We start from the raw sequence: 13,573 nt of genomic DNA, 5'->3' as shown, positions 1-13,573 counted from the left end.
AGAACACATTAAGGCATGCAAGACTTTGACAATCCTAGGGAAAAGTTCCGAATGTATTTACTGATTAGACTTACATATTTTTAAGTTTTTGAAAATCAATCAGTTTATTCTGGAGATACTCCAGAACTTTATGTCATTGCATTTAAACAGAATTCTTTATAAAGAATTTCCTGCCTGACAACTCTAGATATATTTATTATGCAGCTTCTCTTGAAGCATTTTCAGTTTGCTCACTTGGCAGATTTTGTGTATTGAATGCAGTTGGTTCTTAGACACTGACTCATTTTCCAAATACGAGTACTTTTTTTCCAGTTGATTTTTTCCTACCAGTATGTCTTGCAACTCTTCTTTAATGTACTGTCAGAATATGGTCAACTCATCATTAACAGGAAATGGGCTTCTTGCCCACTCTACAAAAGTATAATGAAGTCAGATATTTTAATTTTAAATGATAGGAACAAGAGAACGAAAAAAGAATAGTCAGAAACCTAACTAATTTCCAGGTTCAAGATTATTATTATAAAGAGCTTGAATAAATGAAATACCCAGAAACAAAAGGAAAATCTGCAACTTGCATGGTTTTAAGTAGAATGCCGCAAAATTTCCATTTTACTTTAAATGCCAAGTAGATGTAATGTGAGTCAGTGTAAATAAACCAAAGAACCAAGTCTTCTGGAAGACAGCAGTAGTTTTCACGTGGGCAGAAAAGTGTTTAAGCATCTCAACATGAAAATTTGGCAATATGCTCAGAACTATTTCTCTATATTTAGATTTTTGGTGCAAATCCCATCTCTGTCTCTAGAAAACCAAACCTGGAAGGCCTACAAAGTCAGTGAAGAGCTCATTTTTCTGAAGTGCCAATTTCAGCTCTAAAAATATCAGAACTTTTAGTTCTACCTGATCAAATAATCACCTTGCCAATTTTTGCAGCCACAGTTGCTCATGGGATCAACCAAAGTGAGCATTTGTTTCAGATGAAGTCCAAAGTTAGTTGAACATATAATATTTAGTGCTAATTTGATTCAGCCACACGGGTAATTGACTCCAAAAATGTTTCATCATAAATTGCCTAGGAAAGGGATAATTTGCTGCTGTTGAATTATCTGGTTACTTGGCCCAGTCTTTCACTTCACTTTGGATGTATATGTAGACTTTAGTAGAATAACATTTGATAGGGTACAAATAATATATCCTGATTCAGCTTCTCACCACTTGCTATTTCAAAGCTTTCTCTTTAATTTTTAATTTTTGCCAATTTGGAACCAATCTCTTTAAGCCTCAAATTTCTGTGTTTATGGAATTGGTATAATTAATATCTCTAAAATAATATAAGGTTGTTGCAGCAATTAGTGGAATGGTGTAACACCCTTAACACAGGGCATATATAAACACTCAGTAAACCTTAACTATTTAAATTTACTGTTAAAGATGTGACCTTGGGAGTCATTAAACCTTTTGCAGTCTAGTTTGTTAATTATAAAAGACATTTTCTTGATATAAATCTGAAAATGCTCTTAAAATGAATACAGTGCTTCCACATGCAAAGTGAAATATAGAATTTAAGTAGTTACCTTTGTTAATCAAGACATTGTTTTACCTTATTAGTTGATAATATGCTTTGGCGAGAGCTTGATGCACAGATTCATTTTGCTTGGATATTATATTTATTACCACTTTGCCATTTTGGGGGGTATTCTCTATCTACATGATGTGATAAGAATTTGGGTGCAAGTATTTTATTTGAGAGGTCATCCCAGCAAGCATGATCTGGAAGTGGGAGAACACAACTGGCAAGAAAGGAATGCTATTAAAGGGTACCTAGGTAAGCAAGTGACTATAGTGAGCAGGTGAGCACAATTCCACTAGAGTCCCTCTGTGAGACTTCAACACCTGTTGGCTTTGAGCAACCTCATCCACTTAGCCAAGCTCTGTTTCTGTATCACTTTTTAAAGTGTTTCTTATCACTTTCTATAAATGTTACCCATGAAAAAGTTTGGGAAGCATTGCTATAAAGAATGATTGAGAGAAATGTTAAGATCTACTCTGGAGAAAGGAAGAATTGAGTTAAGCGATGGGTTCAGAGGGTGCGATGTCAGAGGTTGGAGGTTTATGGTGTTTGTATACTTGGAAAACTAAAAAAGAGGAATTCAGGTAAAAGCAGTGTCAATCAGTGGAAAACACAGGGAGGCATATAAAAGTTTCTATCAGAGCTGTCTCAAGGTGAAACGAACTGCTTTTGAAAGGCAGTACATTGTTTCATTTAATTCTGGTAATAGTCATGTGTATTGGGATGTTTACTTTTTCCCTCAACTCCCAACCAAACTATTTTATAGATGAGAAGATAGAAGTTTCATGGGTTTTTGTTATTCACCCATGGTCACAAAGTTAGTAACTGCAAGTGTGAAGATTAGAACATGGATTTATTCGATGTTGGAGCCCATTCTCTTTTCTTCATTTCAGACTAAACTTGTTCTCTCTCCTAGGAAGTGTTCAAGCAGAGACTGGTCACTACTTGGAAATTTAGGAGGGATTCCAGTACTGTGGTAAAGAACCACATGACTTTCAAGGTTTCTGCCATTAATAACTCCAAAATGCTGTGAAATAGGTGCCGTTTGTGTTACAATACAAAAAAGAAAGGAAGACCAGCCTTGAAAATTCCCTGAACAGACAAAACTAGTTTAGTCATACAAACAAAGCTTAATTTAGCTTGTTTTGCAAGACTAATATGACCTGGGTCATTTCTTGCTTATGCATCTGGAAATCATAAGCAAAACTTAAACTGTTTTCCAAGATTGATATGAGGTAACCATTGACTAATTCCCATTCAGAAAATTCCAATATTATAAACAATCTGTCTGAAGAACAGCCAGTTCTTTCTCATTATAAGATGCTTTATGACAACATGTCCCTGAGCCTCATTCTGTGTTTTGGTTTGAGTGTGCCTGGTTTCCAAACTGTCTTTTTGAAGTGTGCATAATAAACTTTTACTAATTACTGCTTCAATGATCCTTTGGTTTTGTCAATGTTGAACTTTTAGCATATAATGGTGTCAGAAGTGGGATCCAAAAACGACCAGTCTACCCCATGACTCTGAGGCTGATGATCAAACAGTGCTAGTACCCATAGAGCTCACTCTTTTCTCATGAACCCTGAAGTTTGGATGTAAGTCTCTCTTGTATCCAAGCTCTGCCCTCTGCACTTTGAGCTCTCTGATTTTATTGGGCATTCTGTATTGTATTTGTAAGTCACCCTATTCTGTTCGAAAGAGGGAAAAATGTGTAATTGTGTTTTTGGAACAGCTGTTGGGAAACAGGGCCTCTAATAGTTCAGTTACCTTAGGGAATCTAAAGGCAAAGATAGAGTCCACCTGTTCTAAAATTCTCTCCACTTACTTCAAAAACTGTCCATGTATGTCCATGATGGACCAGCATCTTGTGCCTTTTGGAAAATGGCGAACTTTTGGACTGGTAGTGGCCACTTTGGGAAAACTATAAATTAGATAAGTCCATCTTAGGGGCACCCTTAAAAGAGAGGATTCCAAACTTGGAGACAGTGAAATATATTCTTTGATTGGTATAAAGAAGCTTTTAAAAGATGAAATAACATTAAAAGCAGCTCTTAAAGGTTCCTTATAGCATGCAAATAAAAAATCTTTAGTAAAACTCTTTGGTCATTTGAGCAGGTAACCTTAACTTAGTTCATCTGCCAAAAACATAGTTTGGATCCAACTATTATTTTGAGTTTTTTACCTGAGATATGGCTAAAATTTTTAAAACAAAAGCTATTAGATCTCTGTTTGTGTTGTCTGTATGTTTATGTATATATGTTATAGCTATATGATATTTTTCCACCTCTGGATATTGCCAAAATTAATTTGTAAAGTGCTCTCTTTAATAGGATTAAAGAAAACTAACCATTTGTATAAAGCAATTATAGTCTCATAAATACAGCAACTAACCCAAATGTTTTTCAAGTTCACATGATACAGTATAATCTTTGATAAACTATTCATGTTTGTTAGTTTAATAAAAGCAGGTATGTCTTCAAAATATGTTCATAAGAAAAATAACTTAAAACGATGGCTAGCTGTTTGATGTCTAATCTAAACATAATTGTTAAAAACAAGTAATTTAAATAAATGTATATATGTTAAAAGGTTATACTAAATCAGACTAAATAATGCACATTTATTGAATATTTAAATCATTTTCAAACATTAAATGCTATTTGATTTTTTTGCTTTTTAATTTTTTATAGAGACAAAAAGTATTTGGGCCTAGTAAGATTTTGTAGCACACTGAAAAATTGACAATGAGGAAGAATATGCTTCTAGAAATTATGAAATGTACTTATAAATATAGCAGTCCACAATTGCTTACTTCTTAGTTTTCACTGAGGATTCTAAGGGGCCTAAGAATTATAATTAATATATGGAATTAGAACTACTGAAATAATCAGGGTGAAAGAAAATGATCTTATATGAAAAGTAGCTAAAGAAAAAATGTGTTTTTTGGGTAAGGAAAAATATGAAGGACATGTATCTTTTTTTTTTTGGTAAGAGGAAAAAAAAGAAAGTAATTTTGTCCTAAAGCAAAATGATTGTTCCAGAATAAGAAAGGAGAAAGATAGGACAAAACCTAAATGGGTATAGAAAGTTAGGAAAGTTTCTGGAAAACAAGTCTTGGTAAAGTAATTTTATATGTGGTTAAGCTAAGGTTGGAATGGATTTAAGTTAAAAAGAAAAGAAGAATTTAAATGTCAAAAGTACACCAGTGCAAATTTAGCATTTGGTTTTCTCTCTGTTAAAAGGACATTTTTTTTTTTTTAGATTAGTGGTCTGCTCCTAATAAAGTGTAAAGAAAGTTTCTTTCCTTTAAAATAATTTGCTTAAGAAACAAAAATTGTGTGTCTTATGAAAATAATTTCCTGTGTTTTCTTATCAGGCCTTTGATTACTTCTAAAAAAGCATGAGTCTTTTCAATACTAAAGAGTTAAGGTGTTTTTTTTTATAACTATGTAACTTTCTGTATTTGCCTTTGAAATATTTTAATTGCCACTTTGGTTGAATGAATAAGTAAGTCAACTGCACCATTTCTTTTTGTTGTTGTGCATGTAAACTCTTACCACATCTTTAAACGTGGCTCTTTTAAGTCTTTTGTCATTTACAGATGGCTATTTTTTTACTCTGCTGCTTTTGCAAAAGTGTTCCTGAAAAATTCGTCATCTCCAAGGAGATTCATGGAAAAGAAGCTGACAAATACTCTAATATGCATGTTTCTGATAACTTTACTATCATAACATTGAATTGATAAGAATTTCTAAAACTTTAATGGAAAACTGATTGATTTGTAAAGCTGCTAACCCAAGATCAGGGAAAATAATAATTAATTATGTAAGACTGACTAGATTGATGAAGGTAATTATACTTTTTATGACTTCAGTTAAAACATTGCTAGTTCTTCAATGTTTTGTTGTCAAATTTAAAGGGCCCCTATTTCTCCTCTTTTTAGCTATCTGTAGCTTACAGCAATTTTATAAAGTATATATTTGCAATAAAGATTGAACCATTTATCTTTTTCTCACTACCTGATCCCTCCAGAATTCAGAAGCTCTTATTAGATATTCTTATTTTTCATGACAATGTATGTGTTTGCGTAACTTCAGTAAGAATCAGTTATCCTTGTAACAGGACACAATTGAATGAGTCCTTGGCCTAACTTCCTAGCCCCATGAGGCTTTTGGAAGTCCAATCTGAGATTCCTTATGAAAAGTTCAAGCAAAGCAAATCTAAAAGATTGAAAAATATGGTCAATCACTAGTTCATATAAAAATATTGTCAATCACTAGTCTTACTGTGGTTATTTTTGATAGAAATGGGGTGATTATAGAGAGAAAGATCGTTTCAGTAATACATCTTTGTGAATATCAGATGCTAGTGCTACTAATTGTATTTTATATTTTGTTTTCTTCCTGTAAACTAGACTAGATCCTGAATTGTTCGAGTTTCCTCCCATATTTGGCTAGAACTCTCCACACTAACATTTCAATTTCCTTTCACTCTTTTGATTTGGAATCACTCTGCAACTAAAATTGTCCTTTTCTGGAAGCCAGGCAAGCTAAAGCTGGACAACTTGATATGAACTTCAGAGAGATCCCTGCAACAGCTCATGTGTGGACAGTCTTCATGCCTGTTGGTATGTAGTAGCCCATAAAGATCACCAGAGACATTCACGCTGCAACCAGGAAAATCTGTTAGATGGACCCTGCTTGCCCTCACTCCATCTGAAGATGCTTAGAACACAAAACTGAGAAATATTAACTAGCTGCTCTTCAAACTCAGGAACTGAATTTCCAATGTGCTCAAACTATTAACCTCTGTTTTTCTTTTGTGTCCACAAAAATGCCTTTCCTTAAGTTACTTATTGCTTTCATCATGTAGAGGCTTAATTTAGGTAGAAGCTCACCTATACCACCACCTCCTGAGATGAAACATTCTCATATTCATCCTGTCCTAGGTAATCATCAGGATACATGTTTGCTAGTATGTCATATGTGCCAGTGTAAATAACTTGTAAAAACTTAAAAAATTTTCAATTATAGACCCATTTATTTAGTTGATTAAATCTTGACTCCTTGGAATCTCTGCTCTGGGAAATTTTGTAAGCCTTCTATTTTTTCTCCTTACAGCTACCATACTAACCTCTCTGGTGCTTTGTATACTCTTGAGGGTTTTAAGTGCCTGTCGGTAGCCACTCACATGCTGATGGTATCCATCAGGATCAGAGAACTGGATGAAATCAACAATACCACGTAACTGATGAAAACGGTGACTACTGGTCTGACAACTCAGCTAATGGAAACAGCGAATTTGGATTCTTCAGCTTGACTACTTCAATGGGGTAAGTGAGAATAATGTTATCCTGTTGCTCATACTGTCAGACTGCTGAGAGAATGACCAAAAGATGCGAATTATTAAAATCAAAACCAAATGGAGACCAGCCTTGAAAATTCCCTGAGCAGATCAAAACCAGTTTAGTCACACAAAGCTTAATTTAGTTTATTTTGCAACGGTTACTTGCCGTGGATCATTTCTTGATTGTGCCTCTGGATATCGTAAAGCCAAACTTAAACTGTTTCCCAAGGTTGTTATGAGGTACCCACTAACCAATTACCTATTAAGAAAATTCCAATATTATAACCATTCACTGTGAAGAATAAACCATCACTGCTTTCTCACTATATAAGCTGTTTTATGAAAACATACCCTTGAGCCTCATTCCATTTTTGGGTTGAGTGTTCCTGGTGTGCAACCTGTCTTCCTTTCTGGTGTGTTCACAGTAAACTTAGAAATTACTACTTCAGTGAGTCATTGGTTTTACTTGTTATTTTTGAACTTTTGATATATGCTAAGACCTCAATACTTTCTTTAAGAATTGTTTATTTCTTAAATTAAGAATTTAAGTTCCTGTTTATTTTGGTGGACATTGTTTTTGAATTGCCTTTGATTTGATACTAATAAAAACAGCTTGTTCATTGTTAAAGCATTTATTATTCGTGTCTCTCTTTAGCTAAACTGGAATATGCTGTTTGAATCAATAATAGATTAGGAAACCAGAGGTGATTAAAAATAATCAAGAAAAAAGTTATAAGTGAAAGGCTAAATAAAGGTTAATGGAAACAAATGAAGTCTAGATATTGAAAATCGGAGAACAGATTGCACTTAAGTGTGTTGCAGAAATGATGTAGAGGCAAGCAAAATGAAGTCTGTTGGGAAAGCGAGGTCGTTGAGCAACAGGAGTTGAGCCTGTGGGAGCAGGAGCACACTCGTTTTAAATTACTCAGTGTTGGTTGGGCTTTAAGAGAATAATAGCTCTTGTTTCTGGCTTTGTGGTTTAAGTGAGATTTAGAAGAGCCCTACGAATATTGTTAAAGGTGGGTGTGTCTAGAACGTTCTACAAATTATGCATTTATCTTAGTCTCCAGCGGTAGGGAGGGGAGGCATCTGCTGGCTCACATTCTCTTTCATTTTAAACTATTACTGTTTGCTTCAAATCAGGAATTTAGCCAGATGCCCGCTAGGTGGTGCTCAAATTACCCTATAGAATTCTGTCACCTCTAGGATATAGGATATAAAATGTTAGAATCAAAAGGCAGAACATATTCTACAATTTGAGCCTCAATTCAGGGAGATTTCATATACTGAGTTATCAGGGTTTTTACAAAAATCATGTGTTATCAAAATGTCTATGCATAAAAGGTGAAAAGTGCTGCCTCAGAGTAAAAGGTTAACATTTTTGGCAGAAAGCGGATTTCATTCAATACTTTTTCTATTACATTTTAAGAAGAATTCTAACACACTAGGTTATGGGGCATTTATGAGGGTTTTCATTTATATTATTATGTATCTTTTGACTATCAACACTGTTAAGAAGTTGTTTTTCCACATTTATATGTAGACTTTCAATGTCATCTCCTAAATGGTAAGATGTGAATCAATAATTCTGCCAAAAATAAGCAGTCAGGGGAAAAGGGGAGAAAGAAGCAAGCAGAATGAAGTGTCAGTCGGTGAGAAAGCAAGCCTAGAGTTGAAAGTAGATGGTTTCATATTATCTCAGGCACAATCTTGCAATAATTTCTCCCCATACCCAGTCCTGCATCAATCCAAATACTGCTTTCTCCTACACTTGGACTGCAAGGCTGCTAGAGAAACATCTCATAACAGGGCAGTTTGGTGCTATTACAAAGTTAAGGTTTGGACAGTGGGCTGAAGGTTCTGGAAGGATGGTAACCTGAAAGTATTCATCCTTGCTTTCACTGCCAGCCTAACACAGCTCTCTCTCCTGAGCAACTGCATTCCTGGGTCTGAGGGTGCTGGTTCTGTTGGATTCCTCATGAAGAAGCAAACTGGGCGTTCTCACAGGGGCCAACGGGAGCCCCCCTTAAAAGTAACAAAAATGTCCATAGCAATAGTGTTCATAATAGTACAAGTTGAAAACCCCCCATAGATCAATTAGTTGCAAAATGAATGCATCAGCTGTGCTATATTTGTACAGTGGCATATCATAAATACAGCTGTGACAAAGAAGGAACTAGAGCTCATGTTTCCACATGAGTACAAGCAAGTAGCAGTAGTATACTTGAATGTTACATAATGAATAAAAAGTTAAAAATGGTGAAACAATACTGTATATACATACATATATGTAGTAAAAAATAAAGGGAAGTTACTTTTAGGGAGGGAAATGCATGTGTAGGGAGACGTACAGGGGCTTCAATTATAACTGTAATATCTTCATTTGTGAGCTCAGTGGTGGGTGAAGACATGATTATTACAATATAATGTATACTTCTTTGCATGTCTCAAATAAAAGAAGAACAGGAGAGGGAGAGGAAGAGGAAGAAAACGCTTGGATGGGAAGTAGCGAGCTGGTGGGTTCCAGGCGGCATGTGGTTTTAGGCAAAAAGTCACCATCACAGATACTCATTACAGAAAGAAGGAACACCGAGAGGAGGAGTCTGAGCTCAGAGTGTGTAACCTCTAGGGAAATCAGGTGGAATAGAAAGGATAGGAAGGCCCTCTTTCAAATGGAGCAGATCCAGTCATTCATTCATTCACATATATCTGTTAACCATATGTGCTCTGCACTACTCTAGGACATACCAGTGGACAAAACAGCCAAAAATCTGCCCTCAGGAGTCAAAGTGTCTAGCAGGTAAATCCTTTCTGTATCCAACCTTGTTTGCATGTGAACTTCCCAGCTCGGTACCTAAGGAAGGAGAGATTTATTCACTCTATACATGTGTATTGAGCACTTCATAGATGGCCAACGTAGCTGGATGCTGGGAATATGGAATGGCTCCTTGCCTTCAACGAGCTCCCAGCCCACTGTGGAGAGCTATATATGCACTTAGATATTTGTAGGTCACGGTGTTGGAGGAATGCACATGGTAACTTGGGGACCCAGGGGAGTGCTGGGAGTCTGCTTCTGCTTGAAAATATAGCTGATGATCTTGGAGAACATGATGGGAATTCAGTCAGTGTCAGTTCATTAGCATGAATGAAAGATTCTGCCTGTGAAGCACGTAGCTGAGGTTGGCTGTGTGCTCCACAGCACTGGGAAGAGTCTGTTACCCCAAATCTTCACCCTTCCCCTTGTGTCTGCTCTCCTAGCCCTAGTGTCTCATGTGAAATGTACTCCCCTGCCTCAATACATTTTTATTATTTTAAATAATAAGCTACTATATCAAAAGATAGTTTATAGGTAAATTCCTTATAATCTGGTTTGTAACTTTAATGTTTTGACAAGAGCTATGTCCCAAAAGGTCTTGTTGAAAATGAAAACAACACAAATATCTGTGACATTCTGAGAAATGCAATATAATACAAAATATGGACATGATGTGTCTGTGTTCTTATTTTTTTAATTTTCTTCATATTTTCCAAGGTTTGAAGAGTATTGTAGGGAAAAGAGGAGGGAAGAGTGGCTCCATTCCATGATGGAGATGGGAAGGGGTGTCTGGCACTTGAATTAAAGGGGGCTAGTTAGGAACCAAGCTACAGACCAGGAGACCTCTTCCATCAACATTGCTCTGGCCCTGTGTGGTGGAATCTTCCCCATCCCCTTTCACCCCTGAGTGATAATTGTATTGATACAATGAAGCAAATAAGAAAAAAAAGACTGTTTGTATTCATTAAGTGATTTTTGTTTTTGTGCTTACAACTTGGTAGGAGTGTGCCAGGCACTGGGGCATGGCCTGAAGCATCTATTAAAGAGAGGTTGTGATTGCCTGCAGTGTTTGTTCTGTTACCCAAAGGAGTGAAATTATGGTCTTTGAAACCTAAAGCTAACTCAGTGAAGGCATGGTACTAGAGGTATGGCTTTCCAAATGGTTTAAGATCATATTTCCAAGGCCTGTCTTAAGAGGGACTTGAGCTTGTAAAGGTTTTATATGGGGAAAATTGCACATTAGAGCTGGAAAATCTTACTGCTTACTTTACTGGTCTCTCTCTCTTTTCTTTTTTAACTTTGAAAACTGCATTCCCTCAGTCTGAGAAGAAAAGGAAATTCCTGCTTCATCCTTTTTCAGTTCCCAGGTGGCTTAGTTTGCTTTTAAGCTGTAGGGAAATAGCTTGGAGAACCACCAAAGAAGTTTATCTCAGCATATTGAACACAGAACCTTTTGTGGGTAACTGCAGTGCCCTTGGGAGAAATTCCAGGAATTCATGACTGCTGGATCAATCTACCCCAAGCAGAATGCAGTCACTTCCTTTCTGGAGAACTATATGATTAGGTTGAGGCAAGTTTCTCTCTGCATATAGGGACTTAGAGGAAGGTGGGGTGGGATGGGCTAGAGGGGAGATAATGAATATAGTGAATGAAATTAGTGTCATTCAAAAAATGTTTGAGGCCCTACTACATGCCAGCACCATGCCAGGCTCCAAAGAGGAAAATAAACAGAACTCCTGTCCTCAAGAAGCTCACAGACAAGTGGGTGAAGCAGACCAGTGTATGGTAAATGCTGCAAGCAGACCAGGTGTGGTACTATGGCGGGATGACTTGAGTGGATGTTAGGGAAGGCCTGAGGGGGATCCCCAGGGAGCAGTCCTTAACCAGGGGCAGACTTGGGGAAAGGGCTTTCGACACTGAGGGCATCCTACATGCATGAGGTACTTGAGGACCAGGAAGCGGTTCAGGATGCCTAGAAGGAAAGAGAGCAGGAGATGAGGCTGAAGAGAGAGGCCAAGCCAGGTATCATGGGGCTCCTCATGCGTCATGCCAAGAAGTCTGGCCAGCCTCCTCAGTACTCCACAGACATACTGAAGGATCTTAAGTAACATTTTAAAGGAGCTTTGTTTCTTTAATCTTTGAATTTTCTCTAACATTTAAAAAAATTTAAAAATTCTCACTGAAGAAAATTGAGAGGTTATAAAAAAGTTGTAAAGGGAAAATATATAATCAACTTTAATTTTGCCACACAGAGGTTTAACTATTGCTAATATTTTGGCATATTTGGTATATAACTTCTTACATATCTGTGATTATTTTATATATAAAATTATAGTTTATTCTTTTTATGAACATTATTTCCTGGACATTTGCCTATTTTATATTCTTTTTATTAATAAAATTTGAAATTATTTTAGATTTACAGGAGAGTCCCAAAGACAGTGCAAGAGGTCCTGTCCATCCTTCACCCAGTTTTCCCTAGTGTGAGCAGTTTCCTTTCTATCTTTGTCTCTCTTGTCAAAATGGACTCACCTCTATCATATTTCCACCAAGTTTTCTAAAGTGACCACTAACTAAACTGGAAAACTGTCCCATCGTGCTGTTAATCAGTGACATTCCCAGCCTGAAGCACAATTTCACTTGAACAGGGGTCTCCTGGAGTCACAGCGCATGACCTCGGAGGAGTGGGAATTCTGGGCAAAAGCTGTGTGCTGGGCAGGGAGGTGGGCAGATGGGACTTTCAGGGCCCTACAGCTCGGCTTGTACGTGGGAGCAGATGGGAGCACTGCTTGCAGATGAATCCTCACGAAGATATTTAAAAGTGATCTGCAGGTGTTTCTCCTTATATTTCAAAACGGTAATAAAACTGAGTTTCTGTATGATCTTGGCCAGTTTAAACCCTGAGTCTGATCCAGCATTTACTGGCATTGCTCAAAGCCAGTGCTAAATGATTTATGATTGGTTCTGAAGTACTGGGTGAAATCACTTGGTTCCTTACAGATCATCCAAGGAAATTTAAGTACTGGCAGAAGTCACCACTAATGAGAGAAACAAAGTATCTCCAAGCCTTAGGCCTAAACCTTCTGCTTGTTCCTTTTCACCTTCTGATGTGATTTCTTCCTTTTAAAAACATTCTTAACACCTATTTGTCCTCTCTTAGGGCCATTTTTATGTTATGCTATTTGTGTGGATGCGTGTGTTTGTTACCTGATATATTTACTGAGAGTAAGACTGTATCTTCATTTTTACATACTGCACAGTGCTCAGCTCAGGACCTTGCTATTAATGTGCTAAAATTTTTTTTTGCCGCTTACATTTATTATATCCGCAAGCCAGGGAGAGAGACCTCAGAAGAAACCCACCGAGCTGAAACCTTGATTTTGGACTTCCTGCCTGCAGAACCGTGAGAAAATAAGTATCTGTTGTTTAAGCCACCCAGTCTGTGGTACCCTTATGGTAGCTTAAGCAACTGATGCACTTCCTTTACTTGAATTATAAGTTGGCTTTCCCACTGCACATCCACATTTCTGCCACTTACCAACACTCTTGCAGGAAGAAATCTTTGGAGGTCTCTTTCCCAACGCTCTCACCCTTTTTTTCTTATCATCACTAAATACTTGTTTTGGTTTCTTTCTTTCTTCCCTTCTTGGCAGTGCTGTGATTCAAGCCTGCCTCAATGTTGATTCTTATTTAATAGCCTCAACACACTTCTTTACATATGGATCTTGGGATCTGATTTCTCCTTTACGGCATGTTCCTATATGTGCTGTGAGTGTAACTCATACTGAATGATTGATGATCTGACCATGTCTTTGCCCATGTTGTTGTGTCTGTTGAAAGTGCCT

At 36.8% G+C, this 13,573-nt stretch overlaps 1 protein-coding gene across 3 annotated transcripts in view; it reads left to right on the top strand.

Annotated features, from left to right (window-relative positions):
- The first annotated feature begins 5,191 nt into the window (after positions 1-5,191).
- The window catches only part of PRIM2 (DNA primase subunit 2), a 343,351-nt gene continuing 334,969 nt past the window's right edge, over positions 5,192-13,573 (top strand). The window contains exons 1-2 of one of the 3 annotated variants that reach the window (XM_057493690.1): positions 5,192-6,194; positions 6,728-6,899. The gene's annotated coding sequence lies outside the window, so the exon portion shown is untranslated. Of the gene's footprint in view, positions 6,516-6,687; positions 6,900-13,573 lie in introns of all 3 variants that reach the window. The other 2 variants (XM_036916298.2, XM_036916299.2) reach the window with 2 other exon arrangements.

Source organism: Manis pentadactyla, chromosome 16, assembly GCF_030020395.1.
Source record: "Manis pentadactyla isolate mManPen7 chromosome 16, mManPen7.hap1, whole genome shotgun sequence".
Taxonomy (NCBI): Eukaryota; Metazoa; Chordata; class Mammalia; order Pholidota; family Manidae; genus Manis; species Manis pentadactyla.
The sequence above is the reverse complement of the archived record's forward strand: the minus strand, read 5'-3'. Positions and strand labels throughout refer to the sequence as shown.